Genomic DNA, 20,094 nt, shown 5'->3' with positions numbered 1-20,094 from the left:
TCGCATAATCGCTTTCCAGCCCTAGTAGGCAGTGTGAAGTTAGTTCTGCACAAATTGACTACTATGCGATCCTCGTAGAAAGAGAAGACGAACTTGTACGGAGAATATAGGCATCATTATAGGTCGTTCATGACACGCCACACATACGGAGCAGAGTCCAAATCGATGGCTTTCTTTTAAAACCTCGTATGTCCCAATGCTCTTCCTGCCCATTATAATCCTTAAGACTGGTCACGCCTCCAGTCATATATTTATATGCAGTCCAACCGAATAATTTTCTTTGTGTTCATTTTCCTATGTTCGTGTGTACAGGAAAATGGACCTTACCATACCGTATTGTAGGGATGTTGTTTGCATAGCGAATTTACCCATTCCTACAGTATAACGAAATTTAAGGCTGATTTTCCTTTACACAGTGGCATAGGAAAATGAACACAACGAAATTTGTTCTGATGGACTGCATATCCATATGTGGCTGGGAGGCGTGACAGGTCTTAAGGGTTATCATGAGCAGGAAGAGCATTGGGACATACGAGGTTTTTAAAGAAAGCCAACGAAATGCAACTACTACATATTTGTGAACTGTGCATCGAAGTAGGATGGGCATATTGAGCATCTACTGTAGTCAAACCATTGGGCGTATCGTTTCCTTCGTTCAATATTTCATTCCATTTACAATGTTGTGAATGAGGGGGCGGCAGCGTTGCACCTCGGAGCATGTTAAATAATAAAGAACGTTACTGCGACCAACAGACTAGACGAGAAATGATCTGGTGCATTCCTTGACTGACAAGTGTGGTTTAATTACAATGTGTCCTTTTACTGTGTGTAAAGTTACGGCTGTTTAGTAAACGAACTGTGGACATTGCATTTTAAGAGACAAGGACAATCCTTTGCGAGCCGAACGAGGAAACACGCGGAGCATTATCTCTGTCTCCATCATATATCCCACTTCTCCTTCCTCCACTTCTTTTACCTGAAGCACGGCCGTGGCTTGTGTTCTGGCATTGCAAATACGGCAAGTACGTCTGTTTTAATCGCATGCCTGGAAATTACAAATTATCCTAATTTTCTCGAAAAGAAGAATTTTCTCCGCAATCCGATTGCACCATCGTTCTGAACATAAAAGGAAGAGCATTCCGGACTTTATTTGTCGGTATACTTATGATACACCCTGTATAGAGCGAGTTTGAGCTTAATATGACTGTCAAGATCTGAACTGCGAGAGTGCAACATAGACTGAGGTGTCCCCCTGGAGACAACGGACGAGGCCGGGCTAGGGGCAAAGAGGTAGGCAGCTATCTGACCTAAACATACATTTTTCTGCGTGTGACGAAGGGAAGAAAAAGGTGTTCCATCTAGTATGTAACAGTTAGCGCGTTAATGTAGGGTTGTAAGTTTGTATTATGTAGGTTTCTTAGGCTGTCAACGTACGTGCAATAAACCCCTCACGGGGACTTGGTAAATGTAAGGACGTACGAGTTTTTACCTTCGTTTCCCGTATTCACTTTGCTTTCTGTGACTAAGTTTTCTAGACTCGAAATTTTCTATCCTGTGTTTCGGACTTTACTTTTTCTGTCTTAGTCACCACGTATTACGGCTTATCCTCTGTGACACCGAGCCTTCTACCCCATTAGGTTCTATTGACAAGTCATGTCTTGGGATCGCTAAATGTGTTCAGCATCCCTTTCAGTTTGTTTTCGGCCTTCCTATTCAACCTTTCATTTCCATTTTTTGGCCATATAGTATGATGTTCGGCTCCAGTTTCTTTCTTGGATCTTTTAATCCGTTATTTCTGTGTTGATTCCCTATGGAGTAAGGGCAGTGAGTGTAAAAGCTCTTTAAGTTTTGAAGTGCAAAAGTGTTTTCTCCTAAATGTAACACTTGATGTTCTAATATGAATTCATGAATGTAAATTCAAGAATGTGATGTGAATTGTGGGACTTTAGGCCGTTGTACACTGTAAATTGTAAATGGATTTTCAGAGTTCTAGAACCTTCTGATACGTAACTTTTAAGTTGTGGTTCGACTCCTCACTAGTTAATTTGTTCTGGAAGCTCCTGCTTCTTCCTCTGTTGAACAAAGTAACATTCAATATTTCCTGTACAGCGGAACTTAATTGTTAAAGGCCTGCATCTCACTGATCTCTTCATACCTAAGTTTTGAAATACTTGTAAGGCCTATTGGTCTGATGTAGACGTAAAAGTGTTGTATAAAAATGGGAGTCTTTTTTTCCAGGTTGTGAATTAACTAAGATTGTAAGTTTTTCTGTAATTTATGTCTTGTTGAAAATTCTCTACTGTTGTTGTTTATGTTTGGAGCACATAATTTTTCTATGTGAAAAGAAGATATTTTCAGTAAATATTCCTTTCAAAATTTAATGTCTTGTACATGAGCTTGCGCAGCTATTCATCCCATAAGTGTCTTTCTCCATCTGACCCACGGAAATTCATGATACATTAATAATAATAATAATAATAATAATAATAATAATAATAATAATAATAATCATCATCATCATCATCATCATCATCATCATCAAGCATCACTTACGCTGCTATTGGTCCTAAGGGATGCGGAAATGCCGTAGTCATGGCACGAGAATGGATTCGTTAATCTATAGATAGGTGTGTGCACACTGTGGTTGACGAAACAAAACCTTGTATCGCACATTGTTGTTCCTATCCATTATTTTCTTTAAGACTGGTCATGCCTTTCAGTCAAATATGGATATGCGATCCATCAGAACAATTTCTTTTGTGTTCATTTTCCAATGCATGTATGTAAAGGACAACAGGAATGTATGTAGGAACTGTAGGAACTGTAGGAAAGTACATTTGCGGGACTTATTTTCGTACTCCTACAGTATACTGTAATTCATTTTAATTTCCCGTTACAGCTTAATTAAATTTTACACTAGGAATGCATAAATTTGTCATCCAAACGTACATTCCTTTTGTTTTTGCTAGTGGCTTTACGTCGCACCGACACAGATAGGTCTTATGGCGGAGATGGGATAGGAAAGGTCTAGGAGTTGGAAGGAGCCGCCGTGGACGTAATTAATATACAGCCCCAGCATTTACATGGTGTGAAAATCGGAAAACACGGAAAACCATCTTCAGGGCTGCCGACAGTGGGATTCGAACCCACTATCTCCCGGATGCAAGCTCACAGCCGCTCGCCTCTAACAGCTCGGACAATTCGGCCGGTTTATATATATTCCTACAGTACGGTCCCGTAAGTTTTATTTTCCTTTAACCATCAGCACAGGAAGATATACACAACTATAGACGTTCTGATGGACTGCATGTTCATATCGACGGCTTACTTCTAAAACCTTGTATGTCCCAAAGCTCTTTGTACACATTATATTCCTTAAGACTGGTCACGCCTCCCAGCCACATATTTATATGCAGTCCATTACGATAATTTTTGTTGTGTTCATTTTCCTATGATAATGTGTAAAAGAAAATTGATCTTGCCATACCGTATTGCAGTGATGTTGTTTGCATGGATAATTTTTCGCATTCATACAGTATCATGTATTCAGGGTTCATTTTCCTTTAAAGGTGAGCAATTTATTTCCTGTACAGCGGAACTTAATTTTTAAAGATGAACTTTGACCAATTCATCGCTGGTTCAAATACCGGTCACTTACCTAAGTTTTGTGCGGGATATAAGAAATACAGGACAACATTTCCACAAGTTCTTTGGATATCAGTTACATTCAGCTAATAATACATCGTCGAGAAGATTCGAGATGAGCATCGTCAACCAGCACGTTCTGATACTTTGATACAGGTTGAAGCTTCCTCTCCGGATCCAATAATTGGCTGGAATCAGATTAAAGATATATTATATCGACGGTGAAGAAACAGTACCTCGTATATCGCAACGTTCTTCCTACCCATTAATTTCCTTAAGACTTATCACGCCTCCCAGTCACATACGAGTATAATATGCAGTCCATCAGAACAATTTTCGTTGTGTTCATTTTCCTACCGTATGTGTTAAGGAACTTTACCGTGCCGTACTGTAGGAATGTATGTTTGCACGGCGTATTTGAGCACTCCTACAGCATAACGTATTTCAAATTCATTTCCTTTTACACACTTGCATACGAAAATGAACAGAACGAAAATTGTTCTGGTGGACTGTATATCCGCATGTGTCAATGAGGCGCGACCAGACTTAAGGAAAATAATGTACAGGAAGAGTTTTTTGAGATAAGAGGTTTTGTTTCTTCAACGACGATATGAATATGGAACAGGGAATAGATAAATAAAAGATCACACAGCATTTCCTTCAATCTTATGAAAAAAGGAAATTGTAGAGGACTGAATATAAAAAGGAAATATCTAAATTTTTATCTATAAGAAGCGGCAGAATGCAACGTAGTAATAATAATAATACTGCTGTTGCCTTACACGGGACATGAAAAAGAGAGGCCATATTTCAAAGAACGGAGTAGCTGTACCTGTACCTCTGTCGATACGGACAAAATGATTCAGAATGTTTAACAAAATATTGTCCTTTGTGTAAGGTTTCAGATGACCACGAAAATTGTGCTGCAAATTTTGACCCAACCCGTGGCCACTGAAGGAGCAGTGCGAATTTTTCAAAGAGATGAAGTGGCTCATGGGGCGAAATGCACACAATATTTAGATGACGGCAGTATCAAAATTTTCATGAAGGTGCTTGATAGTAAGCCTTATGCCGATAACATAAAAGTTGAAAAACTTGAATACGTAGGCCATGTTCAAAAGCGAAGGAGCTGTCGATTACGCAGACTGAAGTGACCAGGCAGGAAAGAAATTAGGTGATCGTAAGGGTATTGGAGGTGCAAATATACTGACAGAGAGTGTTGTTATCAAGTTAGAAAGTAATTATGGCCAAGCCATAAGGAATCGTCTTAAGATTTTGATGACATGAAACGTGCAGCGCTCAGTCCGAAAGTAGACAAATCGCGGTGCAAAGACAACAGAGATGAACCAGCCTATAAAAAACATGGACTGCCAGAGACCGACATGAATGAAATCAAATTCATTTATAGAGATTTATGTCATCCAGATCTACTGAACAAATATTTTCATGTAAAAACGCAAAATTCCGATGTAGCTTTCAATAATGTTTTGTGGTGTAGAATACCTAAAACTGTGTTCGTTAGGATATATATACATAAATTCGGACTTTTCAATGATGAAAATTTAGGTAGAAGAAAAGGCTACAAATAATAGGCGTAAAACCTGGATGAACACAAGTTTGGACAAGTTATGTGTCTACAAAGCCGACCTGGAGGTTCAAAATATGGTAAGAAAGCTAGAAATTTAAAGAAATTTAAGAGGAAGGAGGAGGAAGTTGAAGAGAATGAAGATTAATAGCTGGAATGTTTTAAGTTTAAATATCTTCAGTAAACGTTTAATTCAAAATTTTCACAATTTCACAATCATTGGTATTTCGGTGCACACTAGTCGAATACTATATAACCGGTGTTACAGGTGTGTCAAAGGGTAATAATATTGAAGATTCTTTTCTACTAGTGGTAGTTTGCATTTTGTTGTGATTTAATTATTTATTTCCTTGATTTTTATGCTTACAAAAATACACTGACTGACAGAGCAAATGCAACACCAAGAAGGAGTGGTCAGAACTTTATGCCAATTGCAGGGTAGACTGACGTCACTGAGGTATGCTCATGATGTGAAATGCGCCGCTGTGCTGCGCACGTAGCGAACGATAAATGGGACACGGCGTTGGCGAATGGCCCACTTCGTACCGTGATTTCTCAGCCGACAGTCATTGTAGAACGTGTTGTCGTGTGCCACAGGACACGTGTATAGCTAAGAATGCCAGGCCGCCGTCAACGGAGGCATTTCCAGCAGACAGACGACTTTACGAGGGGTATGGTGATCGGGCTGAGAAGGGCAGGTTGGTCGCTTCGTCAAATCGCAGCCGATACCCATAGGGATGTGTCCACGGTGCAGCGCCTGTGGCGAAGATGGTTGGCGCAGGGACATGTGGCACGTGCGAGGGGTCCAGGCGCAGCCCGAGTGACGTCAGCACGCGAGGATCGGCGCATCCGCCGCCAAGCGGTGGCAGCCCCGCACGCCACGTCAACCGCCATTCTTCAGCATGTGCAAGACACCCTGGCTGTTCCAATATCGACCAGAACAATTTCCCGTCGATTGGTTGAAGGAGGCCTGCACTCCCGGCGGCCGCTCAGAAGATTACCATTGACTCCACAGCATAGACCTGCACGCCTGGCATGGTGCTGGGCTAGAGCGACTTGGATGAGGGAATGGCGGAACGTCGTGCTCTCCGATGAGTCACGCTTCTGTTCTGTCAGTGATAGTCACCGCAGACGAGTGTGGCGTCGGCGTGGAGAAAGGTCAAATCCGGCAGTAACTGTGGAGCGCCCTACCGCTAGACAACGCGGCATCATGGTTTGGGGCGCTATTGCGTATGATTCCACGTCACCTCTAGTGCGTATTCAAGGCACGTTAAATGCCCACCGCTACGTGCAGCATGTGCTGCGGCCGGTGGCACTCCCGTACCTTCAGGGGCTGCCCAATGCTCTGTTTCAGCGGGATAATGCCCGCCCACACACTGCTCGCATCTCCCAACAGGCTCTACGAGGTGTACAGATGCTTCCGTGGCCAGCGTACTCTCCGGATCTCTCACCAATCGAACACGTGTGGGATCTCATTGGACGCCGTTTGCAAACTCTGCCCCAGCCTCGTACGGACGACCAACTGTGGCAAATGGCTGACAGAGAATGGAGAACCATCCCTCAGGACACCATCCGCACTCTTATTGACTCTGTACCTCGACGTGTTTCTGCGTGCATCACCGCTCGCGGTGGTCCTACATCCTACTGAGTCGATGCCGTGCGCATTGTGTAACCTGCATATCGGTTTGAAATAAACATCAATTATTCATCCGTGCCGTCTCTGTTTTTTCCCCAACTTTCATCCCTTTCGAACCACTCCTCCTTGGTGTTGCATTGTCACTGTCAGTCAGTGTATGTATAAAATAAAATCTTGGAACATTTTCAAAAATGATTCCTATTACTAAACACCCAAACATGCAGAACAAATTCAGAAAAATTTAGTGTCTGTAAACACAGTAAAAGTTATGTAATGTGTACCAGAATTTGGTAAATATAACATGAGTGGTATAGGGAGTTGTTATATTCCCCGTCAGGACTTCGAAGAATTAATGAAATGAGATTTCCACTTCGGGAGGTGCACATGGCACTCAGGTTCACTCAGCCTACATAAAAAATGAGTACCAGATTAATTTCTGGGGGGCAAGGATGGCCGGGCGAAGAGCTCACCACTACACCCCTTCAAGTGCCGATGTTACAAATAGTAGAAGCCTTTGCTTTCCACACCTCCAAGGGCCTTCATGGCCTGTACGAAGATGCCTTTGCTTCAATTTTATTTTGGTATAGAGAGTTGCGTCTTACCTTAAGTCCATATGTATATCTCGTCGCTCCTGTGCCAAAAACCGCGAATAAGACAATGCTCTTCCTGTCCATTATTTCCCTTAAGATTGGTCACGCTACATATTGATAAGCAGTCCAACAGAACCATTTTTGTTGATTTCAATTTCCTATGAGCGAGTGTAAAGGAAAATTAACCTTAAATACGGCATACTCTAGGTGTGAGTAAATACGTCATTCAAACATACATTCCTACAGTACGGCACAATAGGTTCATTTTCCTTTACACACGCGCATAGGAAAATGAACCCAACGAAAATTATTCTGGTGGACTGCATATCAATATATGGCTGGGATGCGTGACCAATCTTAAGGGAAATAATGGATGGAAAGAGCATTGTCACACTCGCGGTTTTGACATAGGAGCGACGATGTATCCACTCTATATAGATATAAATTTTTTACGCGCAGCTGTTGCTTAGCAATCCATTTCAAAATTTTCATTGTCAATGGCTGAAGTAGTGCTATCACAGGACTAGCTAACAAAGTTATGTATATCAGTTTGTTTCTAAAAGCTGAAATGGGGAAATATTAGACTGCAGGCGCGCATACAGGCAAATATGTAACGGTAGGTGCGTAACAAATACTGATCTGCAACACACAGTTGTTTGGCAGGATTGACATTCTTAGCACCTACGTGAGGCAAATCCTGCTGACGTTCAACTTAGAAGGATAACTGCGAGTATAATGGTAAGAGCTCCCAAACGTCCACACAACTCTTCATTAAGAATAGTGAGATATATCTTAGGTTGTATTACTAATGAAGTAATATTTGCAAAGCTTTCTTCGGCTTATCCCAGTTATTTCTAGGGTCGCTGGAGTCATCCAGGCTCATTTTGGTTTTGGCTGAGAGAGTAAAGCGGGATGCCCTTCCTAACGGTATGTGAATTTCGAGATGAAAATGTCGATATAGGATCTACCTGAACTTAGCAAAACTGCCTGAAAGAAATAATTTGTAATGGTCAGTTAACAAAGAACAAAATCATGCTCGACCCCCAAAAACAAACTCTTTGCAGGAACTTGTAATTGGCATTCCATATTCTCAAACAATGCGAGGAGAAATATTCCTCGTGGATGACTTGGGAAGGGACAACGTAGAGAGAGGTTTGTTATTTTCCACCAACAGAAACACTGAATTTGTATCTGCATCTCAAATTATACTTGCGGATGGGGCGTTCAAGACTGTAACAAGACACCTTCTTCAACTTTTCGCGATTCTTGGAATGACTCAAGGTACTGTTTTCCTTTAGTCTTTTTTCGTATGGTTAAGAAAATTGAAGATCGTTACTCTCTTATTTGTGAACATTTCCAGGGTAAACCCGTTACTCAAGGAAGGGAACCCCAGCCAACTACACTTATGTTAGATTTTGACTTATAGAATACGAATGCCACAGTACGCAATTTCCCAAATGTTGAATTGAGGGAAATGAAGGAAACACTGAAAAAATAAAAAAGGCAGCAGCTCCAACGGTTCCAGTTGATGGTGATGCCATTCGTTATTCTATATGACATTCAGAGCACATTTAATATGTTAAATGATAATGTACGTGAAGACCTGTTGGAATTCATTGAATACTTGGAGCATACTGACGTAAGTCGGGGTGAGAGGAGTATTGGACAGACGGAGGGCTGTGTCTCCCCGAATTTCACCACCAGTATGGAACCATCATAAAAGTACCCTGCAGAAATTCAAGAGAACAAATAATTCCGTAGAAGGATTCTATTAAAAATGTCAGCATATTTCTTCAACCCTCTACTTTAAGCATATGACGCTCTTTGGATAATATAAAAGCAGAAGAGTTTGACAATGGAAACATCATTCAAGCATTAGCTGGTAATCAAAACAAGGTTGAGACAGTAAATAGAGTTTACGAAGCTAATCAGAGGCGTATTGAAGCAATAGTTAGGAGATATTAACAGTGCACACAAAACGACAATGTCCATCAATGTCCAAGAGCCATGTTCTTCCATCTAAAATGCACAGGGAATTTGTTGAGGAACCTCTGAAAACTTGTGAAGTAATTTTATAAACGTGTTCGACATTTGTGCTCTTTGGACATACAATCAGTTAACAAAATGGACATATTATTGCTGAATATTAAATCACTGTGTGCATTTATTTCATATGGACGTCATGGCATAGTGACCATTTTCACTAAAGGATATTTGTACTTTGAATATTTCGCAATGGACATTTTAACTGCTAGCCGTTGGTAGGCTGAGAATGACAATTGCTCTCATGTTTCAATAATGTGCATAATTTTGTGACTGTCATATATCTCATTGCTATTCTTTTTAATACAGCTCCTACGGTGCTGTGTTGTATGTGAGTAGTGTCTGTTTATGAAGACCGTCTAAGATTCATAAGTGCTGTATTATAAGTTTTTATGGTGTTTAAGTGTGTTATTTTGAAATAGACCATTATAAAGTTCGAAGAAGTGTGCACTTTCCTATGCAATGAGCCCCTTTCTTAATTGTAAAATTACACGCTGTGTTCTTGGAGTGTGTTATTAAGGTGAATAAGGAAGATTCAATGTAATGACTATATTGATATGTAAGATAACGTTTAGGCCACTTAAATAAAGTTGAAAATACATTTGATTCCGAGTTTGTAATTAGTTGTCTTACTTTGAAAACGCTCTGTGGTAAAATTTTCACAATGTCAACGAGCAACTTTTAACCGTGCACCCTTTAACTACGATTATTGTAAGGTTCTATGAAACAACAGGAGAATCTTGTAGCTATTTAGGATTGAAAACTACGTTTACCAAAGGACCCCTGCCTCTAATTTCCAAAGCCCCCAGAAATTAATTTGCTGCTTTCACGTCCGTTCAATACCAAAACAACTTACAAAGAAGTTGAGTTGCGGCAGCTGACTGACGCACGAATCACAGGTCTAAAAATAAGGGAGCACTGAGAGACGGTTGCGCAGTGCATACACCACTGCCTTTTCCTGCTCCCTCGCTGCTTTATCAGCAGAAATTACAGTGTCACAGATTTGGAGACGAACTGCGCTTTTCTCTGTAAGGCGAGAGGTCAGCAACTCGTTCTTCACTCGCTGCCGCGCGGCTGGACTTACCAGCCTCGTAACTTAGACTCATAAAGAACAAGGAAATTAAAAAGCATTGCACAATCCCACAGCGGTAGAAAACTCTTGAAATAGAGCCCACCGCCAGAGAGGGCTAGATTTAGGAGACAAGTATCATAACTTATCATAACTGTTATGTGCTTTAAATTGCCTCTTATGTAACTGAATTAAAAATACATAGTACAGTTACTGAAGGAGCCTCCGTGGCTCAGACTGCAGCGCGTCGGCCTCTCACCGCTGTATACCGTGGTTCAAATCCCGGTCACTCCATGTGAGCTTTGTGCTGGACAAAGCGAGGCGGGACAGGTTTTCCTCCGGGTATTCCGGTTTTCCCTGTAATCTTTCATTCCAGCAACACTCTCCATTCTCATTTCATAGCATCTATCACTCATGAATAAATCAGTTTGGGAGTGGCGACCCCATCGTAGTAATAGCATATATCTGCTTCGTTCATTACATCCCTGACCCAGTCATTGACTGGAAAACAGGTTGTAGGTTTTCATTTTCAATACAGTCACTGAATGATGTCAATTCTGTCAGTGGTACTGTAGAACGTCGTTCAGTCTGCCCCCTCTAAGTTGTATCTCAGAATACCCGACTATTTAGAGGAACAAATAAAAATAAATATGAATGCTAAGAAGCCTTGCAAGATAATCAGAGATAATACTAAAATATACAAATTAACATTTTGATAACAGTGAGGTTCTTCAGGCTATCAAACTTAAATAACGTAATTTTAGAAAATACCTTAAAGATACACCATTAATGGCATTTTCTAAATGTATGTTATGCTGTATTAGTTTCATGGCTTCCATTTTATTATTAATACAACTTTCCCCATGAGGAGGCTGCCACAAGGACAAAGTATATCAACTACACAGTGTTTTATCTTCTAAGCTTGCTAGAATGGCAGATAGAAATACCCATCACAAGGTTCAGGAATAAGTTTGGAACGAATTTGGAATGTGGCATGATGTATGGTTCTTCAAGTGTTATATAGAAGGTTGCGGAGTATGGTTACTCATCCTCGTATTGCGGCGATAGCGATGTCGTGAAGTCGTGTCCGGTTGAGACCGAGAGAAGCCCATACCTGTACAAAGAAATTTAGGGATTGTGTCTCGAGCTCCGATCATGAGTCCATGGACGGAAATATTGTCCATGTGATATAGGTCCTTATAGTAGTTCACGGTTGGCTGGTAAATCGACTTCTTGTCGGCGTCCACCTATTCGGCCTGGCCAACGTGTGACTCGAAGCGTATTGTGGGATCTAGGATTAGTCTTTGCTTGCTAACTGGTTGAAAATCTATCATGTCAATACGCCTGTTACTCCCGCCGGTAGCTAGGCCAGAAACGTCTTCGTGTACCGTGAAACCGTGATCCCTCAGCGAGGTCGCGATCATGTGTCGAATTGTATGATGTCAATGCTGCCTGTGGTACTGTAGAACTTAGTTAAGTCTGCCCCCTCTAAGTTGTATCTCTGAATACCGGACTATTTACAAGAACAAATAAAAAATATGATTGCTAAGAAGCCTTGCAAGATAATCAGAGAGAATACTAGAACATACAAATAAACATTTTGATAACTGTGAGGTTCTTCAGGCTATCATTTTAGAAATATATAAAGGCATGTTACATTACTGACGACGTTATTGTATTATTTATTGTATTGTATTGAGAGATGTAGATTTTACTCTTCATGTTTTTCTTATGTTTGACAACGTGTTCGTAATCTATAAAAATGTTTCAAACATGTTTTGTTGAATAGAAAGGGAATATTATCTTAGTGCCTATGTCGTCTATCCCCCACTAACCCAGATTTTCGTTATTCTGGACCAGCTCCGGTCGCAATTGATCCGACTTAACGTCGTTTTACCGTACTATCTCAGAGAATAGCAGCTCATTGTAACACTCAACTTATAGTACCCGTGCTGATGTTCGCCGCACTTCACAGTTCTACATCTACTAGCAGTACAGAGACATAAACATGCGGATTTTGTGGTACGGTGCATAGGATGCACCCTTCTTCACGTAATGCGAGCTTAGTAGGGCGTCCTGTTCGAGGTTTATTTATCACATTCGGAGAGGTTTGCACCTGTGAATAATACATTCTACTGTTAATCATGGCATTCCTGTCTTCTCATCAATTTGTCGTTGCGAATGTCCTTCTTCATGTAGTTCAACAATTCGCCCCCGTTCAAAGAGAGTTTCCCTGGTCTTACCCATACTAGCCCTGAACGTGATGTTTACGTATTGCACCGTCAGCTCGTACTTCTCGCAAGAACACTGACTCATGTATTCCCCCGTGTTATGATGGTAGACATTACAGAGGACATAACGGACGAATTCTTTACGTTACCGTTTATTGCGCTACGTTCGTACGTTAATGGATTATTAACAGAAACGGAGGTACACAAAATATACTGCGATACCATTGTATTCCGCCTTAATATTGATTTGCTAGATACTATCGTCGGGGCTTCGAGAAGGTATTCGGATGCCCTTAAACCAAAGTGCTTATCACACCAGCATGTAGACAGATACTTTTGCGACTATCTATACCTCTTCGAAGATTACAACATTTAGCAGACGAACAAGATCGGCATTCTTTGAATCAAAGATATCTCTTGTTCCAAAGTGTCACATATATAGACACTCTTCTATCACAACAATGTCAAAAGAGTACAACAAACATATATTCGCTCCGCCGGAGAAAGGTTGTATTCCACAAAGCTCTTCCTATCCATTATTCTCCTTAAAACTGGTCTCGCCACCCAGACACATAGGGATACGCAGTCCATCAGAACAATGTCCGTTGTGTTCGTTTTTCTATGCCGAAGAGTAAACGAAAATGAACCATACATCCATTATACACTAAGAATGCGTAAATTCGTAATGCAAACATACATTCATACAGTAAGGTACGGTAAGGTTCACTTTCCTTTACACACTCGCATATGAAAATAAACAAAACGAAAATAAATTGTTCTGATCGACTGGATATCCACATAAGGCTGGGAAGCGTGACCCGTCCTACGGAAAATAATGGATATGAACAGCATTGTTTCTTAAACGTCGACATATGATGTTCCATTTTGACTCTCCGGTGTCCTTCGTCTGTTTAGATAAATATACTGATGGCTTAAACATACCAATAAGAAGCGTGGTATATGCACTCTACTGTTCTGAAAATCATGAAGCTCAATGTTTCCGTTTGCCAGAGAATATTTCAGTATACTCAACAGAAGCTCTCAAATATGCCAGACGATTCTATCATAAAAGTATTATTATTCTTACCAATCCATTGAGTGTCTTTTCCACACTCTCCACACCGGCTATCCTCCAGAAACCCAATATATATCACATCACCATCAATCAAAAAACCTGTGAACTCCAAATACGTGGTTCCAGAGTAAATTTCATATGGATCTCTGCGCACATAGATGATGATGATGATGATGATGCTTGTTGCTTAAGGGGGCCTAACATCTAAGGTCATCGGCCCCTTGCCCACACAGATATACCATATGACGAATACGTAGGTGCCTTAGCGAAGGAGGCATGCGTTCCTATGCAGGTCATGAATATGCCCAGAAACTTCATGGATTATATAACAACTATGTAAAAAGGAGCATATAGTCGGTGGACAAAGAAGTGGGAAGAAACGAAAAGCTACAAAGCTTAAGCTAAAGAGCTATACTCAGTGATCCAACAGAATCTACCCTGACGTCGTTTGTTCGCACAATGGAATGCACAACGACGAAAGTAAGTTTAATTCTCCTTTATACTGTACATCAGCATAGAAAAATGAACACAACGAAAGCTGTTCTGATGGACTGCATGACCATTCGTGGCTGGGAGACGTGACCAGTCTTAAGGAAAATGATTGATAGGAAGAGTACTGTCTGATACGCGGTTTTGATTGCGCAATGGCGGTACAAAATCTGCCCCTTTTATATTCTCTGATAAAGCATAACGTTTAAACGTGAGATGTACCATTATTTCACCTGCAGTTTTCTGTTGCCATTATGCTTGCTAGCTACATTAGCAAGAACTACTAAGAACGGAGGTGGCTGCTACACTAGGTATTCATATCGTCGCTGGAAAGGTAAAATGTTGTATTCCACAAAGCTCTTCCTATCAGTTATTATCCTTAAGACTGGTCACGCCTCCCAGCCACGTATGGATATGCAGTCCATCAGAACAAATTTTGTTGTGTTTATTTTCCTATGCCCTTGTATAAAGGAAAATGAACCTTACAGTACCGTACTGTAGGAATGTACGTTTGTATTACGTATTTACGCACTCCTAGTGTACAATGCATGTAAGGTTCATTTTCGTTTAATCATTGACATAGGAAAACGAACACAACGGACATTGTTCTGATGGACTGCGTATCCATATGTGGCTGGGAGGCGTGACCAGTCTTAAGGAGAATAATGGATAGGAAGAGTATTGTGGGATACAACGTTTTACCGGTGAAGCGACGGTACGTTTATTGCCCCTTATTAGTTACTAATCTGCATAACCCCCGTTCTTCTACCTGTCGGCATTGAGGAGTGTGAGGGCTATACCTGTGTAGCCCGTACCCGTGCTATCTAGTAACTGTCCCTGAGCATTTAGGCTACGCGTCATGTTCACGTGCTCATCTCTACTATCCGCATTTAATTGTACTGATCCCCTTTATCACGAGCGCGGATTGCTGGACAGCATTTTTCGTGTATCCTCTAGTTATAATTAATTGGCCACGGGCTAAAAATAAAGCAGCTACTCAGTGACAGTCTGGAATTAGGAGTCCTAAGACACTTAGAAAAGCAGCCCCCAAGATGAGTGCAGCCACATCTGTTATTTAATATTAAGATTTGCGAGCCGGCTAAAGTTGCAGTAGTCTGTTAGTCGTTGTCCTTCTACTCCCTAGGTAGCAGGTTCAGTCACTGCTGTCAACTGAGACTGTTTAAATCCTGCAGCTCCGTGTCGACGCTTTCTGACACCTTAATAACTCCAGTGGGGCAAATCCTGGTATCTCGTGAAACAATATGTAGCTATTATTATTATTATTATTATTATTATTATTATTATTATTATTATTATTATTATTATTATTATTATTATTATTATTATCCAGTTCCTTGGTGTAAAGTTAGCGTACGTGTCTCTTACTCGGAGGTCCCGGGTTTGATACCGAGCAAGTCCAGGAATTTAAATTCTGAACTGAGGGATGGAACGAGGTTTACTCAGTCTTGTGAGACTGATGAGTGGTTGGTACGAGAGACAGCGGACCTTCTCAAGTAAACCAGGCAATGCGGCTGAGGAAGTTGTCGTACTGAACAGGTGACACTCCAGTATCCGCTGGGAAATTTGGCAGCAGTCGTCTTGGCAGGCCAAAGACCGAGTGGGCTGTTACGACACTGCATTATTATTATTATTATTATTATTATTGATAATGATAATGATAATGATAACCTACAACCTGTTTTCCAGTCTTCGACCGGGTCAGGAATGTAATGAATGAAACATATATAGGCTAGTATTACAATGGGGTCGCCACTCCCAAGGTGATTATTAATGAATGATAGATGCAATGAAATGATAATGGAGAGTGTTGCTGGAATGAAAGATGACAGGGAAAACCGGAGTACCCGGAGAAAAACCTGTCCCGCCTCCGCTTTGTCCAGCACAAATCTCACATGGAGTGACCGGGATTTGAACCACGGTATCCAGCTGTGAGAGGCCGACGCGCTGCCGTCTGAGCCACGGAGGCTCTCATTATTATTATTATTATTATTATTGTTATTATTATTATTATTATTATTATTATTATTATTATTATTATTATTATTATTATTATTATTATTATTATTATTATTATTATTATTTTAAATAGATGAGTGGTCTGGAGAAATTTGAAGTTCGACACCAGTATAGGACGTGGAGTGAGGGGGTTGACTAGACAATTGAGGGTTGCTGGCGCATTTTGGGGACTTAATTTAAGACATATCGTCACTGCGCGAACAATACCGCCTATCTGACAACGCTCTTTGAATCCACTATAATTCTTAACACTGATCACGCCTGACAGCTACATATGGTTATGTATCCACGAGAACAATTTTCGTCGTGTCCATTTTGCTATGCAGAAGGGTAAATGAAAATAAATCCTACCGTATCGCAGGGACGTACGTTTGCATGGTGTACCTGCGCACCCCTACGTTATAATATAGCGACGTGACTTGTCTCTTCAAAACTTCTGCACTCATTTTCCAGGATTCGAACCGCGGCCGCCTTGTTGAGAGGCCACGCCCTCGTATGGGTACATGATGTAAGGATCAAAGTTTCTTTATCTTCTCACAATTTTCGGGCTTAATATTTTGATTTCATTAAGATGCATAATTGCATGATTACACTTGTGAAAGGAGAAGGGAATTAAATTGATATATATTGAAAGTTTAGGAACAGAATTTGACTACCTAGTGGCGTCACAGTTCCATGGTCCTGGGTTTAAATCCCGTTGATTTCCTATGCAATATGGTATTGCAACAACCTGTGGTTTGAGGAAGGACACCTGTTCTTAACCCGTCGATCAATACCGAAACTGCGGAGCTGAATGGCTCAGATGGTAGAGAGTTCTGACTCCTGAGGTGGCAGGTTCGATCCTAACTCAGTCTGGTGGTATTTGAAAATGTTCAACTACTGCAGCGTAAAAGAACTTGGGGACAACATTTCGAACACATCATGGTCTGTGAAGATGGTAAAGGTACTCGGTGGAAGGTAACATCATTCGTAGCGAAATTGTGTCAAGTGAGCCAGTGGCCGTAAGTAAGTATAATACTTTTGTAGACTCAGCTACCGTGTGAAGACATTTAGACTGCCCGTGAATCAATTTAATTTTTGTTGTGGTTTTACTCTACCAAGTGCCGTAGGGACTAGAACTCGATTCGGGCAACCAATGGCTAAGTGCGTAACCAGCGATCTTATACATGACGACATCGTACATCAGGGAGTGTCGAATGAAATGTTGTTCGTCCTACAGATATTGGATAGACAACCTCTGTGTACCTAGGAACGCAAACTTAACGTTTCCAGTGAACTAATATACGAGTAAAACTGTAAAAGAAAATCAAAGCCATCTCCATATAGGCCACGAAGTCCCGTGGCGGAGTGAAAGACAGACGCTTCCACTATTCATAACCTCGGCACTATTTAGTATAGAGTTGTTCGTCCCATGAGCGGCTATTTCTTTTCTCAGGAATTAACTTGGTACTGATGTCTGGTGTGGGCTGCATGAACCTCAGGGCCATGTGCTTCACCAAAAGATTTAATCGCTTTTTACATGTTTCGACTTCCTGACCGATCCCACGTCCTTCCAAGTGAACCGAGCAATCCTTCATACCTTCGACCAGAAAGCCCCTGGAGAGAAAATGAGCATTTTGTCGAATTTTGGAAAAGGAAATATTTGTTTCATTAGTGCAGAGCGTCCGAAAAATCGAACGTAAACAAATACAATGTGTGACTTTTATACACGGTGTTAAGCCCATTATAAAGCCCATTGTAAAATTTGGAACGGTTTATATTGTTGACACTCCTCTGAATCTACCAACACACAAAGATGTCAATTATGACTTATTTTTGTTGTGACAGAGGCATGTAAATATAGCTGTCCTGAAAATCGGACGCTATGCACAGGGAGTCCTATTGTCTGGAACATTTCGTCTGCTAACTTCTAAAACCTCGTATGTTACAATGTTCTTCCTACCCATTATATTCCTTAAGACTGGTCACGCCTCCCAGAAATATATTTATATGCAATCCATCAGACCCCTTTTTTGTAGTGTTCATTTTCCTATGCTAATAAATAAAGGAAAATGGACCTTACCACACCGTATTGTAGGGATGTTCCTTTCATGGCGAATTTAATCACTCCTACAGTTTAATGTATGTAAGGTTCATTTTCCTTTCACTCTCCCACAGGAAAATGAACACAACGAAAATTTTTCTGATGGACTGTACATCCGTATGTAGCTGGGAGGCGTGACCAGTCTTAAGGAAGAAAATGGATAGGAAGTGCATTGAGAGATACGAGGTTTTAGAAGTAAGCCGTCGATTTGTATTCCCGTATTAGTTTGGTGATGAGTGAAATATTTCGTCGCTGCCGGGACAAAACCTCCTATGTGAAATATTTTAGCTTAGAACTTTGGCCGGTAAGGTTCTGTCATCTAAGGTGCAATATTGTGTGCATACAGTCAAGGCATTCTCACTCTTCATAATGTATGTGCTGCGGGTCAGTATATCTCCAAAAATATTATCACATAGGAGGTTTTGTTCCGGCAACGACGATTTGAAGTTTTGGAGGACGAACCGACATTTGGAGACGAGTAGCACGTTAAACCTCCTGATGACGGATGTGAAACGGTTGATGATAATCACGGATGAATATGAGAGTAATCTAAATTACCTTGGTAGAGACCTACTTCTGAGTAAATGTGAAGGGAAAATTGCTTCAACAGAATACGAAAAAGGAAAGGCTAGGTCCTGTGGTAGTAAAATATTACTGGAAGTCCTACAGATGGAACAGAAAAACCAGAAAACGGTGCAAAAGGAATCTCTCATACTAAAATAAAGAGAGTCACACATAGGATTGGGCCAGTACCTCTGTTTCCGATTTCCTCAAGAGAAAATTGAAAATAATTGGTCGGTCGAATTGTAACACACAAGAAGAAACACCAAAGCTGACAAGATCACAATCTATATCTCATTTAGTGACCGACTGCATTACTGCTTCTTGCACCCCACCCTCCCCCCTCACACGATTCGCAAAATAGGGAACCTCCACTAGATTTATTTCTCTGCCAGTGGCTATAGGATACCTTTCCACCTTTCCAAGTGTATACCGCAACATGAAAGTAAAGGCGGAAATAATTTAGACTTGGTGGAAGTGTACTCCTACCTGTCACTGATGCAGGTGGAACTGAATCAAACAGGGTAAATACAATATTCCTTGACAACTACTTTGCATCCCTGAAATTGGTAGATCTGAATTCTAAGGGAATGAGTGCAACGGGGCATTTCAAGAAAATCGGACAGAGACGTGCCCCCTTCAAAGAAAGGAGGACAGGAGAAGGAAGAAGGGGAACATATGACTACAGGAGTTTTGGTATTGCGTCGCTGATGCGCTGGAATGACAACAGCGTTGTCACTGCTGGTACGAACTAAACAGATGGAGATAAAGCGGTGCATCAAGGTGGTCCAGCGTATATGCAGAGTGCCTGTACCGCATTGAAAACTGTTCAAGTCCTATAGTGGCATCCAAAAAGTGGATCAGCTTGATCAGTTTGGACTTCACCCGAAATGCTTCCGTGGATATCATAATCGGTAAATACATAAACGTAAATAGCGCATGCAGTATTGTGATAAGTCTGTAGTGGAAAATGTAGGTCCACTTTACAGTGTAAATTGGATAAGGTAATCCAACTCTCTACCACTGCCTAGCTTGCAATATTGTTGTACA

This window comes from Anabrus simplex, chromosome 2 (assembly GCF_040414725.1).
Source record: "Anabrus simplex isolate iqAnaSimp1 chromosome 2, ASM4041472v1, whole genome shotgun sequence".
NCBI lineage: Eukaryota > Metazoa > Arthropoda > Insecta > Orthoptera > Tettigoniidae > Anabrus > Anabrus simplex.
This window is presented reverse-complemented; position numbering follows the sequence as displayed.